The sequence below is a fragment of the Lontra canadensis genome, unplaced genomic scaffold (assembly GCF_010015895.1).
Source record: "Lontra canadensis isolate GAN:19392208 unplaced genomic scaffold, GSC_riverotter_1.0 scaffold24, whole genome shotgun sequence".
NCBI lineage: Eukaryota > Metazoa > Chordata > Mammalia > Carnivora > Mustelidae > Lontra > Lontra canadensis.
This window is the reverse complement of record NW_022631018.1, coordinates 10,549,920-10,565,338: the sequence shown is the minus strand read 5'-3', so window position 1 is coordinate 10,565,338 and position 15,419 is coordinate 10,549,920. Positions and strand designations below refer to the sequence as shown.

At 41.7% G+C, this 15,419-nt stretch overlaps 1 long non-coding RNA gene across 2 annotated transcripts in view; it reads right to left on the bottom strand.

The window, feature by feature from the left end:
- The window catches only part of LOC116870748, a 45,059-nt gene that overhangs the window by 9,200 nt on the left and 20,440 nt on the right, over positions 1-15,419 (bottom strand). Inside the window, exon 3 of one of the 2 annotated variants that reach the window (XR_004383288.1) lies at positions 14,643-14,673. The exons of the other annotated variant lie outside the window; for it this stretch is intronic. This is a non-coding gene — a long non-coding RNA (uncharacterized LOC116870748). Of the gene's footprint in view, positions 1-14,642; positions 14,674-15,419 lie in introns of those variants that run through there. 2 annotated transcript variants of the gene reach the window in all.

The window sequence follows — 15,419 nt, the reverse complement described above, 5'->3', positions numbered from 1 at the left end:
TGGGGGGGAGAGGGAATGGGCGGGTTTCGACGTAGGGGGCACCGGTGAGCTATGAGTTGCTCAGTGGGTGGGGACAGCAGGGCCACGTGCCTGCGAGGAATAAATGCTTGGGGCGAGGAACGCCACATAATGGCACGATCTTGAGTAGACTTCCAGGCGGACAGTCAACAAAATCACATCTGAATATGGTGACAAGCAAAAGTGATTACAAAATTAGCACACATTAAAGACTCAGGATATAAAACTATTTACTGTTTAAGATTCCAATTTATCAAGTATATGTAGGCATGTATCGCATATACACACATATGCCACATGTATGTTATAGTTGTAACAGCCTGGAAGAAAGTACACTACCTCGTTAAGCAGACTTCCCAGGACAGAAGGCTTATGAAAGACTTTTGTTTTCTTTCTTACTTTCCTTTCTGTATTTCCCAAACACAATGATCTTGCATTACTTTTACAGCCACGAAAAGAAATCAGGTTTGTTGACAAAGAAGCAAGAGCAGAGCTTCTTTCCTGACACCATCTATCAGGGAGAAGATGAAATCCCTCATCCTGCCCCGGCCCTCTTCCTTTCCTGCCTTCCTGCTTCACAAGTTGATCTTCCAAGACTTTTCATTTATGAGTTGCTGATGTTTACTTTATCTGTTCAAAAACAACTTTGTGGGGGTGGGAGAGATGGCCTTCCATGGTTTGACAGGGTCTACAGTTTAGCCATGCTGGAACACACACAGAAGCCCTGGTCTCCTCCGTGTCCCGCCCCCACCTCTCCGCCCCAGGGGACCAGGCTGATGCGGGCGTCCCTCCTCCCCAATCCTCGGCAGACTTCTGAGCACATAACCCCTGAGGCTCATTTTTGCTCTCTCTACACCTCTCTCTGCCCTTACATGATTGCCTCCTTAGAAAGCAAACCCTCAGACTCAAGTTGAAGTTTCTACAGTCTTTAAGAGCTTTAAAAAAATCAAGCCAACCTGGAACTTAGTGATTAATAATTATAAAGTCGACTCCATTTTTTAATTTTTTATGATTCTGCTCTCATACATTTTCATTTGTATTTGGAGGATTTTGACACAGATGCTAACTTTTTTTTTTTTTTTAATTCTGGAGCTACATAAAAAGAAACCAGGTACAAAAAATGACCACTAAAAATTGAAACAAAAAAGGAGCTTTGACTTAAAAACTAGTCCTTAAGTTGACTTGACGAAAGAATTCCAAAATCTCCCCCGCCCTCCCCCTACCTAGATTTGAAAAGGACCCTTCCTCCTCCACTCTGTGTCATATTTTTAAAAGTCTTGAGCTCGATTTTCAAAGTAAGTTCTATATTTTCAAGGGTGACACAGGCCAAGTAACCAGAAGTTGGCCTCGGCTTGGAAACCCTCCCGGTTCTTGTAAACATGCCATCACTAGCTCCTTTCAGGATGATGAATTCTATTGATTGGCTCAGATTGGCTTGTGACCCAGCAGTGGTATTAGACATTGGCTATAAAGCATCTCCTTATGAATTTTTCATTGGCTTGAGTGTCTGGAGAGCTGGGCAGCTGCCTCCTCGAGTGCTCACTCTCCCTCCTCGCCCTCCCTCCTCCTCTCTGTGGCTCAGGGCTTGATGATGCCACTCTGCAGGACCTCGTTATTGGATCAGAATGATTAGCTTGACGGTCTGATTTTCTGAGTCGAATCCAATTTCTTCTGCAGGTGCAGCAGGCTTACGAGTAGTCATGTGCTTTCTGTTTCGCGATGGCATCACAGGGTTACCAGCAGATGCAGTAAACTGAAGTCATTTCCCATTAACCGTATTCCCCGTGATACTAAGACAACGTGTCACTCTGCAGTTGCATTCCCGAGCATTCTTTGGGAGATAGAGCGCTTCCAGCGGCTCAAGTAAAAGCTGACAAGGACGCAAACTCTTGAGAAGCACTGTGTCAGGCACTTTCAAAAAACACCCTAGCTCACGATTCTCCTAACAATCCGGAGAGGGGAGGAAGGTAATCATCCCTTTTCCGCTGGTAGAAAGTGTAAGGCACTGAGAAATTCGGTAGTCTCTCCAAGTTCATACTGTGGATTTATCGAGCTCACACTGAAGGAGGTGGGAGGATGAAACCTCCAGACTTGATCAGGTAGCCAGAGTCACCTTTTGATAGAACAGGGAAAGCTTCACTCAGAGCAAACCTGTGTCCTGATACACCCCCGCGAGCTCTTATACTCTAGATCTGGACTGCATGAAAAATTCAAGTTTCCATGTCTAGAAATAGAGTTTGTTCCTATTAGCATCTGTAGCCAAGTGAAACTGAGTTAAAGTAAACTTCAAGTGCCAATTTAGGGGCAAAAATAACACAAGGTCAGTAGGGTCAGCAGTAGTTGGAGAAGGGTGGAGGGGGGAAGGATTAACCGGGAGTGTGGATGAGCCTTCTCTCTCACGTGGGGCCTCTCTCTGGTCCTGCTTCCTTTGTAAACACGGAGGCCCTTTGAGAAATCTTTAACACACGGTGAGTGAGCGCTGAGTCCCTGTTCTATGGCTGAGTCACTATCTAAGGCTGAGTCACTATTCTAGGGTTGACTACTGCCAAGTATTTTGTTGTACACATAAAGAAGGAAGGAAAAGAGTAATGGAATCAGGCAGTGCCATGCTGTAAGTGAAAGCCAGAATTCCTCCCGGTTTCAGTCTCTGCTAAGGGAATCTAGACTGTACTCAGGAATAGTGGCTGATTTTTAAAAAAAAAATATTTTATTAATTTATTTGACCGAGAGCGAGAGATTACAAGTAGGCAGAGAGGCAGGGGGAAGCAGGCTCCCCGCCGAGCAGAGAGCCTGATGCGGGGCTCGATCCCAGGACCCTGAGATCATGACCTGAGCCGAAGACAGAAGCTTTAACCCACTGAGCCACCCAGGTGCCCCAATAGTGGCTGATTTTAACAAAGTGTATTGTTCATCTCACTTGCAGCAACCTGCAGAGCTGAGCTATGAGCCTCTAACTGCCAAAACCACGAGGCCAAAGGAAATCTTTGTATCTATCTCTGTGTGCTTATTGGCACAGCACAACTGTGCCACATGTTCTTGATTTCTTTAAGTCGTTAGGTAAGACTGAAGAACAGACATTAACACATACCTAACAGGTCCCTTCTCTAGAGGACAGCTGAAAGGATTACATTGAGATGCCTAAGACTGCTGTTTTTGCTCCTAGACATGCGGCCTTTTCCTACACCTACCCCCTTGATTTTAAACACTCAAAATCCCAAAAGACTCCCAAGGAATTCCAAAAGCTGGTTACCTGAGCCAGACTGAATAGAAAAGTCAGGCTGTGGATTCTTCAAAGCTCACTGAACGGGAAACTTTGTTGGGATGATCAAGGTTTTCTAGACAGTGGCTGTTGGTTAGCACATCGACTTCGTGGATACTAAAGATTTGTAGGACAGGATTGCTACTCTTCACTGAGTATCTCTACCAACTCCCCTCAGACTCAAGTTGAAGTTTCTAAGTCTTTAAGAGCTTTAAAAAAATCAAGCCAACCTGGAACTTAGTGATTAATAATTATAAAGTCGACTCCATTTTTTAATTTTTTATGATTCTGCTCATGTTCCCATGCCCTCAGGACTTAGCTGAAATGTACGTCTCTTGGTAAATTCTTAATCGAAGGAGGTAGACAAAGTATTGCACTTAACTCAAGGATAGCGATTCTGGAATATCACACCTGAAAGGAACTCCCACCTGTCCTCTTAATTACTATCTACATCCGCAGTCCTCAGTGGACATCTTCTCTGCTTCCTGATGTTTTATCCTGAGGAAAGAGCCCTTGGGAGAATACCATAACCTCGCTTTCTTATAACCATGCTCTTCTAAATCTTTGGAAGTTCTCATTTCCTTGTAATCTAGACTTTTCTTAGTAGAGTAAACAGCTAATAATAGTCCCCCCAACTCAAGATAGTCACTAGTTAAACCAGGTGGTATTAAGAAGGATAAAGTTCAACCAAATTCCTTGAAGCTTAGCTGCGGCTGGGTGGCTCAGGGAGTTAAGTGTCTGCCTTCGGCTTAGGTCATGATCCCAGGTCCTGGGATGGAGCCCCGCATCACATGGGGCTCCCTGCTTGGCGGGAAGCCTGCTTCTTCCTCTCCCACTCCCCCTGTTTGTGCACTCACTCTCCCTCCTTCTCTGTCAAATAAATAAATAAGATCTTCAAGAAAGAAAGGGAAACTTAACTGTGGCGACGGAGGCTAAAAGGCAAGAGAGCATCTTGGAGTCACGTAAGTCTTCAAGGGCCACAGTCCTGGTCTCATGACAAAGATGACACAAGATGACAGGGCATCTGGGGAGGATGTCTGCGACCGCCTTGCAGTTTATGGCTGAAAAAGTGGGTCGATTCTGATGACTATGGTGAGCTCTTCCTTCCTCCTAGTCCAAAAAGGTGAGTGGTAAAGCATATCCTGGTCTCGACGTGGGTCTTCACACGAGTATCACAGATGGTGAGCCTGGTTTATTTTCTATTTCGGTGGAAAATGTTTTTCCTAACTAGTGTGGTGATTGTGACTCAGAAGAATGTTTCTGCTTCCAGCTCAGAGAAACAGTGGGAGAGAAAAACAAACAAACAAACAAACAAACAAAAGATAATCTTTGCATTCAGGCTTTAAGGAGAGCTTGCTACCTCCAAGTTAGGGAATAGCTTTCAGGATCACCTTGGTAACCTCATTCACCCCTAAGACCTCCACATCTGCCATGGTCAGGAGGGCATTTCACTGGCCCATAGGAAGGCAGTCCTCATACTTGTGTTGTCTACAGGTCTGTCCCACAGGCTGGAAGTTGCCTTCTCTTCCCCACTCTAATTAAAGTCAACCTTCAAATTCAACTTAGGAAGAAGGCCCTTTCTGCTATTTCAGCCCCTCATTATTCTAGCTTTGAAGCCATTAGTAGACTCATCCCACCATTAAGCAGAGACCATAGTCAACCCCCAGATCACCCTTTAACCAGATCCCAGTGCCTAGCACAGACCAGGGATCCACGATGTCAGTGACCCAAGTTAATTACTCTGGCTCTATTTATTGTGCGGTTCCTTGCTGGCTCACATGTAGTTTCTTCCGACATGCTGTCTCTTGCTTTCCCTTGTATTTCCACATCTTTATCTTCTTGCACAGAATCCGGTCCATACTGCTGCTCTAGGAGGTCATCAGCAACTGTCTGTTGACTGGCCATTGGCAATGGAATATATGGTGGGATGCTATGTAGCAGAAAGACATGAAAGTGGACTGGTGTGTAGTTTGAAAATTTGGGGCAAATTAATCACTTAATGGTGGAGCATCTCACAAAGAAACAGTCAAACACCTGTATCTTTTCCCTGTCCTCCAGCCTGTTTCCAGAAAAAAAAATTTTTTTAAGATTTTACTTATTTATTTGACAAACAGAGATCACAAGTAGGCAGAGAGGCAGGCAGAGAGAGAGGGGGAAGCAGGCTCCCTGCTGAGCAGAGAGCCCGATGTGGGCCTCCATCCCAGGACCCCGAGATCATGACCTGAGCCAAAGGCAGATGCTTAACCTACTGAGCCACCTAGGTGTCCTCCAGCAAATTTCTTAAAAGATCAATCCGTGTCTATTCCTTCGGCTCATACCTTGTCCATTTAATCTGATTTTATTTCCCACGCTCCACACAGATGCACACTCTCTGAAATGCTCCCACTAACATCCAGATGTAACAGCTTTTCTTAAACTCTATCCTCACGAATCTTCCCAATGAATTTGATGTGGCTGTTAACTACCTTCTTGAAAAATCTCCTTCCCTTGTCTTCAGACTGATTGGAATACAGTTTGCCTCCCATCTCTGACTAACTTTGTATGTTTCCTTTGTTGGCTCCTCTGGTGCCTCACTTAAAACATGGTGTGTCCTAAGACGTGTCCTCAACTGAATGTCTCTTCCTTGTCTATACCTCCTTCCTGGTGATCTCAACTACTCCTATGCTTTCAATTAACACCTCTGTGCAGATGCTTCCCGATCTTCACCGCTCAATGGATCTACGGAGTTCATATTTCAACTGTCTGCTGGACCACACTGTCTAGATAATCCTTTTAGTCTCTCAAATGCAGCCATTAAAAGTGAACAAACTGTCTTCTCTTCAAACTGGCCCCTCCTAACTTCCCTATGAACACTTATGAAAGAATATGTGCCGATGACATTTAAATACATCCAGAACTGAATAATCGTCCACTCTCTTGTTTCTCTCAATCCCGTATCTAAGGAGGTGACATTCATTCATTGACATATGTAATGAGCTGGCATTAATTGACTGCCTACCAATGCCAGACTCTAGGGATGTGGTGTGGAAAAAATAAGAGGGATGAGGGGACAGGGAGAGGGAGGTCTTATCCCAGAGACCTTATTATAAGGGAAGGACAGAAAATTATTCCTTCATTTAATAAATGTTTCTTGAATAACTACTAAAAGCCAGGCACTATTCTGGGTACAAAGTCCTTCAATCCCACCTTTGCATTGTCTTTTTCTCCTGAGTTTAGGTCTGGTTAGAACTTCCAGATCAATTTTTTTAAATGGGAAGAATGGGCTTGTTGCCTTAGTATTTTATTTTTTCTACTAGTAATTATCATATTAGCTACTGGCTTAAAATTGATACTTTTAAGAAGTATCTGTTTATCCTAAATCACGTCTTTCCTTTTTATATTAAAAATTTGTTTCTTTACCTTCCAAAGTTTACTAACTTTGATTCTCTATCCTCTGTCTCTTTTGTGCTTCAACTCGGCCCAGATGCCACCATTAGACAACTACTCCTACAACAGAACTCTAATTGCTTCCTTGCTTTGAAATGTTTGAAGGCTCAGCAAATACAATCTTGATTCTGCAGTCAGGAATTCAAGCCCCCCATTCTGTGACCGAACCTTGCTCTAATCTTTCATTCTGGTCTTACCAATCAGTTCCCTTTCATGTATACCTGCCTTCTATTCAGATAGGATTACTCAGTGTTCATAAACATAACCCACACTTTCTTGTCTCACCCAAAGTTGTGCCCTCCAAGTGGAATGTCATCTGGTCTCTACTACTCTCTTAAGTTCTTCACTTCTTATTTTTTTTTAAGTTTTTTTTTTTTAAGATTTTATTTTAGAGAGAGAGGAGAGAGAGAGTATGAGTGGGGGGAAGGGCAGAGGGAGAGAGAGAATCTCAAGCAGACTCCATGGCAAGTGGGGAGCCCAGCTCAAGGCGTGGTCTCATGACCCTCAGATCATGACCTGAGCCAAAACCAAGAGTCAGAAGCTTAACTAACCAAGACACCCAAGGGCCCCAAGATTGATTTATTTGAGAGAGAGAGAGATAGTGTGTGTCAGTGAGCATTGGAGGGGAGTGGCCAAGGAAGAGAGAGTCTTAAGCAGACTCTGTGCTAAACACGGAGCCCAATGCAGGACTCAATCTCAGGACCCTGAGATCAGGACCTGAGCAGAAACCAAGAGTCGGAGGCTTAACCTGACTGAACCACCCAGGCACCTCTCAAATTCTTCTCTTCTAAGTTACAGCTCACTTGCTTTATCATTATAAAGATGTGTGCCTTATTCTCCCTAACAGCTTGCTAATATGTGGAGGACTGATTCTAATCACATTTATGACCAGTCTACCCATTACCCCACATACAACTTGCAAAGGGGCTTTCTCATTATGATTGCTGAATAAGTATTTACTAAGTAAATATTATCAGAAACAATTTTCTAACGGTTTCAAGTTTGTACATTATTTCTTTCCATCATGATTATAAGGCCTTCAAGAGCAGGGACCATGTTCCCTCCTTTCCCTTTGTTTTCTATATGGTTCTCGTATAGAACTACACACAGAGAATAAGTATAAATGTTAGCAGAATGAACAAGTGAGAAGTTATGTGTTTTCATAAAAAAACACAGTATTATGTTAAAATCTGTAGTCCTATTCTACAGTCTAAGATTAACCCCATGTTTGGACACTAGGAAAAGAAAAACAAAACTGGGGGCACCTGGGTGGCTCAGTGGGTTAAGCCTCTGCCTTCGGCTCAGGTCATGATCTCAGGGTCCTGGGATCAAGACCCGCATCAGGCTCTCTGCTCAGCAGGGAGCCCTCTTCCCCCTCTCTCTTTCTGCCTGCCTCTCTGCCTATTTGTGATCTCTCTCTGTCAAATAAATAAATAAAATTAAAAAAAAAAAAGAAAAGAAAAACAAACCTGTAGCTTGTATATTAACATCCATAACATTCTTTGGCTTTTTCTAAGATTTTATTTATTTATTTATTTGTTTGTTTGTTTGTTTGCAAGAGGGAGCGGGAACGACAGCATGCGTACATATACAAGAGGGGTGAGGAGCAGAGGGAGAGGGAGGGAAAGACTCTCAAGCAGACTTCCTGCTAAGCACGGAGCCCGATGCAGGGTTTGATCTCATGACCCTGAGAGCACGATCTGAGCTGAAATCAAGAGCTGGACACTTAACTAACTAAGCCAGCCAGGTGCCTCTCTTTTTTTGTGTTTCCTAAAGAGCTATTGCTTCTCTGTAACAAAATCTATCACTTTTTATGTGCTTATTTTATAACTCTACTTTAACTGAACTTCACTATTAGTCCTTTAAAAAAAATTATCTTAAGTTTTCTTGGTAGATAATCATTATTTGTAAAGATAATTTTGTCTCTAAAATAGTTACATCATTTTCTTCTTTTTCTTATCTTATTGCATTAGTTAAAATTTCTAGATCAATATTTTTTAAATGGGAAGAAAAGGCCTTTCCCTTTTACTGTTTTTTTTTTTTCCTACAAAAAATGATCATGTTAGGTGTTGGTTTCAATTAGATAGTTGAGAAGTATTTGGATATCCTAAACCACTGTATTTAACCTTTCCTTTTGATATTAAACTTTTATTTGTACTCTTACCTAATTGCTCTTTTAGACTGGGCTGTATAACTTAAGTGAAGAGGAGACTGGGAACTGTTCAGTGATATGATCAATGACAGAAAGTGAAGCCAGGTCACTTGTACCATGAGAAGTTTGGCCTGCCTTCACTGCAAAATAATCAAGAGAATTAATGAATATGGGGTAGCCTTTGTACCATTTAGATGAGAACTTTCTGGGATAAAGGTGACAAGATATGAAAATGCTAGTGAACTCTTCCATTCCACAAACATTTATTGAGTGCTGCTGTGTGCCAGACATTATTCCAGTGCCGGGCTGTAGGAACGAACATGACTAAGTCCTTGCTTTCATAGGGCTTTCATGCTACAGAAGGCAAATGATAAATTAGCAAATAAGTGAGCAAGATATTTTAATATTTATAAGTGCTATAAAGATAATAAATAAAGTGTTAGAGAGGGCCTGACAGGATGGGTTACTCCAGCCGAGGTGGTCAGAGAAGGCTTCTCCAAGAAATGGTATTTGAAGAGAGACCTAAGTGATAAGAAACAGCCAGCTATGTGACAATGATAGGGAGACTACTGCAGGTAGAAGAAATAGCTAATGCAAAGGCTCTAGGGTTGATCCTGGCATTTTTCAAGAACAAAGAGAAGGCTGAGGAGCAGCACTTGGAAGGAGAACAGCAGGATATGGGTTTGGAGTGGTAAGAGGACCAGATGATGGTGAAAAATCTAGGTTACATGTACCACAGAAATCATTTTTAAGGATGAGGATAATAATACGTTTGTTAAGATGAAGTGTATTTACAATGCAAATTATAAACATTTATAGAATTAACTCAAATCTTAAGTAGGAAATAGGCCTAGATAAGGCAAACAAACTTTCTCCTACATTCTCTACATTCCATCCCACATCAACATTCTCATTTACTTGTGTTTTGTCACCTTGAGTGGCAACAAAGATCTCAGGATGATAGCATGCGTTCCTGGGAGCAAACTTTTCTTATGCAATAGACTGTGAGCCACTATCTTGTTGCTGGTATAGGTGATTCAGAGAGATAGATCATCCCAACCAATTAGCCATGGGTTTTACAGAGCTGAGGAATCACATCATCTCTACTAGCGGCAACCTTCATGGTAAATTAAACAAAACCACATGACTTAGTTCCTTTCTTTGTAATCTTATTTGGAGAGAAGAACCAGCAAACGAAACACTTTCGGTCCCTACTAAAATTCTCCAAAAATAAAGTATGTAACAAATGGGTCTGCGTGACTCAGGGTGGTCACTGGCCATGTGTCTTGATTTAGACTCTGGGGCTATTTTTGATTTGTCATCACTGGCTGGCTGTTTGGTGTCAGACCAGCCCAGTACACTGGTCAAAGCAGGGCTTTGTCACAGCACAGAAGCTTGTGGCAAAAAACCTGGCAACTTTCTGTCCCTTTGTGAAAGGAGAACATTGTATCCCAGTTGTGGCTAGATTCTGCTGCCTCCAAAGGGCTAGTCAAGCTATTGTTATGTTATAGCTTCAACTGTTCATATGATGATGTTTTTGGAAAGAGTGGCTCACCATTGAGATCTCTGGGGTCCTAGTGGCTTTCAGGGTGATGACAACCAGAAAAAAGCAGGGGCAGTTTCCTCTCCTCAAACATCACCAGGAGGTCCTCACCCTTCAGGCAAGCCACGTGCTCAGCGCAGGCCTGGAATAGAGTAACCGCCCCAATAAGAGTCACCGGGTTATTTCTGTATTTTGTATTTATCTGGCCCCCAAAAGGATTCTTTGGAAGTCTCTGGAGGAGCTCTCAAAGATCAGTCCATGAATTAGGCCAGTCTTTTTCCACTGGTCTCCAGCAAAATGAGAAAAAACTTTAAAATTCAGAAAACACACACATGCATATGAGACTGTTCATTACTTATCACTTCTTAATTGCCTTCGCACTGATATTTTTGTCCCTTCATGGTAGGTTTTTCTTTTCTTTTTCTTAGAGAGAGAGAGAGTATGTGTGCACACAGCAGTGGAGGGGTGGTGCAGAGGGGCAGAGGGAGAGGGAGAGAGAATCTTAAGCAGGTTGCATGCCCACCATGGAGTGTGACTGTAGGCTCCAACTCACAACCCTGAGGTCATGACCTGAGCCAAAATCAAGATAAGCCATTCAGTCAACTTCGCCACCCAGGTGTCCTCCTAGTAGGTCTTTCATAAAGTTCACATGGTCTTTCTTTCAGTAAAGAATGTTGTTAGTATATGGTAGTAGCTGTTGTTTAAATGTCTACTTGGCAACATTAAAATGCCAATCTCCCCAATTTTTTGGAAATTCACTGAGGTCTAAACCCTAAATCTGGGACCCCTCATCTAGATGTTTATAGCTTCTATGGCCTTTCTGGTCCCTACTATAACATTTAGGATGAAGAATGCTCACTCCGTAATCTCTTTATCAATTTACATCCTTCTTCTATGTAACTTCTTATAACCGAAAACTAGAGACCTGAGAGGTAGGGAAGGTGTGGGAAAATCTCAGGAATATTGGTTATTCACATTAATATCACTAGTACTTATATTAGTCTTGAAGATGGACAGAAAATAAGGCCAAAAAAATAAAACAAACTTTACATGTGACAAGAGTAGAAGATCAGGTTTTCTAATCAGACATCAACCTGTGAGTGACTTGCTTTGCCGTAATATGAGCAAAATTTAAATGTTAAATGCTTCCATCTCTGCAATGTTTGCCATCAATACTTTGCAAATATAAATGGTGCTTTAGGTATTCCTTTCAAGAAATATTTAATACTGCATGGAAAATGTAGATTTTCTGTAATTGAATCAGTCCAAATCATTGCTTAGATTATGCTACATGATGTAGCTCATAAATAAGAAGGTACAATAACTAATTTGCTATTTTTATCCTAGTGGGACATTCTAGCTAGAGTATAGGACTCTAAGATTCAAATCTCGTATTCAGCTAAGTCACCGACTTACTGTATCATGTTGGGAAAATTGCTTAAGCTGACTCTATTCTATTCTTTTTAGTTGAGACAGTAAAATTTGTAACTAATGACCCATCATTGAGGATGTTCACAAAAACAGATTATTACAAATGATGGCCTCATCTACTCAAAGGGTAGTTACCTGTGTATTTGAAGGTCATAAAACTACCATCCTGTATCTGTAATAAATAATTATTAGCATAAGGAAAGAATATAAATTTGGTTTAATAAGTTCATAATGACATTAATAACAGCTACCATGTATCCAGCATTATTAGGGACCAGGCGTTACGCTAAATGCTTTATCAACATTATCTGGTTTACCCTTTTAGGAAGGCACTGTTACTACCAACTTGCAGTTCAGGAAATTGGGGCTTTTGGAGATAATTCCCCATGAGTAACACATGCGGGGCTGTGAGGCCTCTTGGGAGACAGGGAGAGCACGGACTCCCTCAGAATCTGTGTGTGGGCTGAGTGGGCTCAGTGGTATGGAGTTCCCTCCCCAACACCTAATAAGGTAATATTTTCCTTTTTATTCCTCTAGTTCCTTCTATAAAGAATTTTTAATTTCCCTTTGTCTTTTGTCATTTGACTTTCATTTCCTGTTTTGGGTTTTCTTCAGTTAACACCCCGAGCCTTCAGTCCTGCCCTCTCTTACTCCTCTTCTAAGTGGATGTGACCCAAGTTCCAGTTTTGATGCCTTTTCCTGCGTGTTTCAGTTCCTTTCACGGTCTGCGTTTAGCAAGTGAAGTTGCCTTTTATGGTTTCCATCTCTTTCTCTCACTTTTTTTTTCTAGTTTTCCTATATTCTTTTGCCATATATACAAGTGCCTTATGGGAGTTTCCTCTGGAGCCCTCTGAACTTCAGAAAGAATTTTCTGATTTACATTCTGCAGCGCAACATTTTATTTTTTTATTTTTATTTATTTTTTAAATATTTTATTTATTTATTTGACAGACAGAGATCATAAGTAGGCAGAGAGGCAGGCACAGAGAGACAGGAGGAAGCAGGCTCCCCTCTGAGCAGAGAGCCCGATGTGGGGCTCGATCCCAGGACCCTGAGATCATGACCTGAACTGAAGGCAGAGGCTTTGACCCACTGAGCCACCCAGGCGCCCCGTGTGTAACATTTTATTGAAAAAGACTATAAATACCTACAGGTTTTGTGTTTGTTTTTGCTTTTATAAAGCAAGGATAAACAGTGACAGAAAGAAGGATGGCAGGATCTGAATGTCATTCACTGAGACGGAGAGAAAGAGAGAGAGAGTATAATGGCCTCCACTGACTCTAGTTTGGAAATTCTGGACTATCTGTATGATTTTAATACTTAGAATAATAGAGCTCAGACACGGAAACTGTCATCACAACCTCAGATATGTTGTTAGGTAAATTCTGTTTTGTTTTGTTTGTGAACAAGAACATTGTTCTACCTAATGCGCTTTAGATCCTTATTATTAGGAATCCAGCTTCTAAATGGTTTAATAAACCGGCATGGCCCCGGAGTGTATGGAAACAAATACTGTACTAGAAGCAGGAGAGACGTTGCTCTCCTGGTTTTACTAGAACTAGCTGTGTCACTTTAGGCAAGTTGTCTATGTCCTCTGAGGAGAGAAGTCCTCTACTAGTACAATGAGTTTTAAGGATTAGGTGACCTACCACTAAGGTCTATTCCTGCTTTACTATTCTCAGTACAAGACATTTGCTCCCTTTCCTATAAAAACGTACAGTTTTCATCAGCAAAAGAAAGCTCTGGGGTAAGGAAGACCATCAGTAACTCCAGCTTCTTCATAGTTAAATCTTGGTGAATAAAACTTTCAAGCTCTCCAGACACTTATTTTCTAGAGTATGTAAAATCTGTTGTAATATCCCTTTATGATTGTGATTATATATGAAGCAAATACCTTGTTTAGAAATTATCTGAACTACACTTACAGAAAGCAATGCATTTTTGGTTTGGGATTTTGTTTTTGTTTTCTCATTAAATAGGAGTTTCACTGCTTAACCTGAAATATCCCAAGTCTTCCTGTCTTTGAAAGCATACACAACTCAAAAACAGCTTTTGTGGCTTAAAAGATTATACAGATACTAAGCAAAACATTCAGAAGAAACTAAGTGCCCTAGGAAAACTTCTCTGACTCCAGCATTTAGAAAGCTGGCATTGTTCTAGAAGATGTAAGTAAGGAGGAAGACCTGACTGCCTCTATTTCTAGATAATGAAGCTTTCATAGGATTTTAAAATTGGGAAGGGTCTTAATGATCACCTAATTCAGCACAGGCATATCTCTCAACATCTCTGCCATTTGGTCAACCATCCTCTGCTTTCACATGTCCTATGACAAAGAACTTACCACCTCGTGCTATAGATCATTCCACTGAAAGACAGCCTTACTCTTTGACAAATATCTTCTGTAAAGACGCCTTGAGCTAGGGTTGCTGGAAGCCACTCTGACCCACAAACTGTGCCAAATACTTACTCTTTGTTAGAGGCCTGCCCCTCACATTTGTGGGGTCCAGGGCAAGAATACAAACGGAGGACCAACACCGTACGTCTAAATGTGTAAAAGTTATAAATCAAGCTGGCAAACTGTTGGGTAAACTTATTCTATAGATATACTTTGACAAAAACACCTTCCATAGACTGAATTGTGTCATTTCCCCCTCAAATTCATACATTGAAGCCCTAACCCTCCGAAAACACTCACCAGAAACTCATCAGCAAACAACCTTGTGGCCCCTGGGTCTTGGACATCCAGCCTCCAGAACTGTGAGAAAAAGAAATATCTGTTGTTTAAGCCATCCAGGCCATGGCATCTTGCTATGGCAGCCCAAGCTGACTAATACAACACCCAAGCTGAAAAATTGGAGAAAGTTGTGGTTTTTTTACATGAGCAAAATAAGAAAGGCAACAGAATTTCCTTATTATTTCATATGTCTGGGTTTTCTGTTGATGAGCTGTATTGGCTGAGTAATAAAATCAAGACATACATAATTCATAAATGCTATATAATTACCTTCATTTTAGTAAAATCACTCGGTATGTGGTTATAACCCAGATTTTCACAGAATTTATGTTCTGTTGGACCTGAACTGTGTCAGTCACTGAAGCAGATGTTCAGGGCTGCAGGCTGTACCATGTTAGGGCTGAGCACCAGAACCCAAGAGGTCCCCGTGTGTTCTTGAGTACAGTCTGTGTGTGTGTCTGTGTGTGAATTTACAGGGCCCTCTGAAGCCCACCACCCAGGACAGAAAGCCTCTCTTGCCTGAGACTGAGGGTGGGATGCCGTTTTATTTGAACCCAAACCTGTAAACATCACATACCATACCTTTCAGCCGACTCTGTATTTGGATACCTTTGAGGTGCAGAGTTGTCTTAGGGTATGAGCACCATGTAGAGTTTCAGAACTTTTTCCTGTACTTGAGGGCATTTTATTCAAATGCAAAACACACTTTATACACCAAAGTGCAGAAGAATAAAGAAATGAGCAAATCTGACTCCGGGCAACCAGAACTAAATCCTGTGATCACATCATCCTATATACACGCAGGTCTTTATCTCACCCCACATCCATCCATCTCTGAGCCACATTTGCCAAAAAG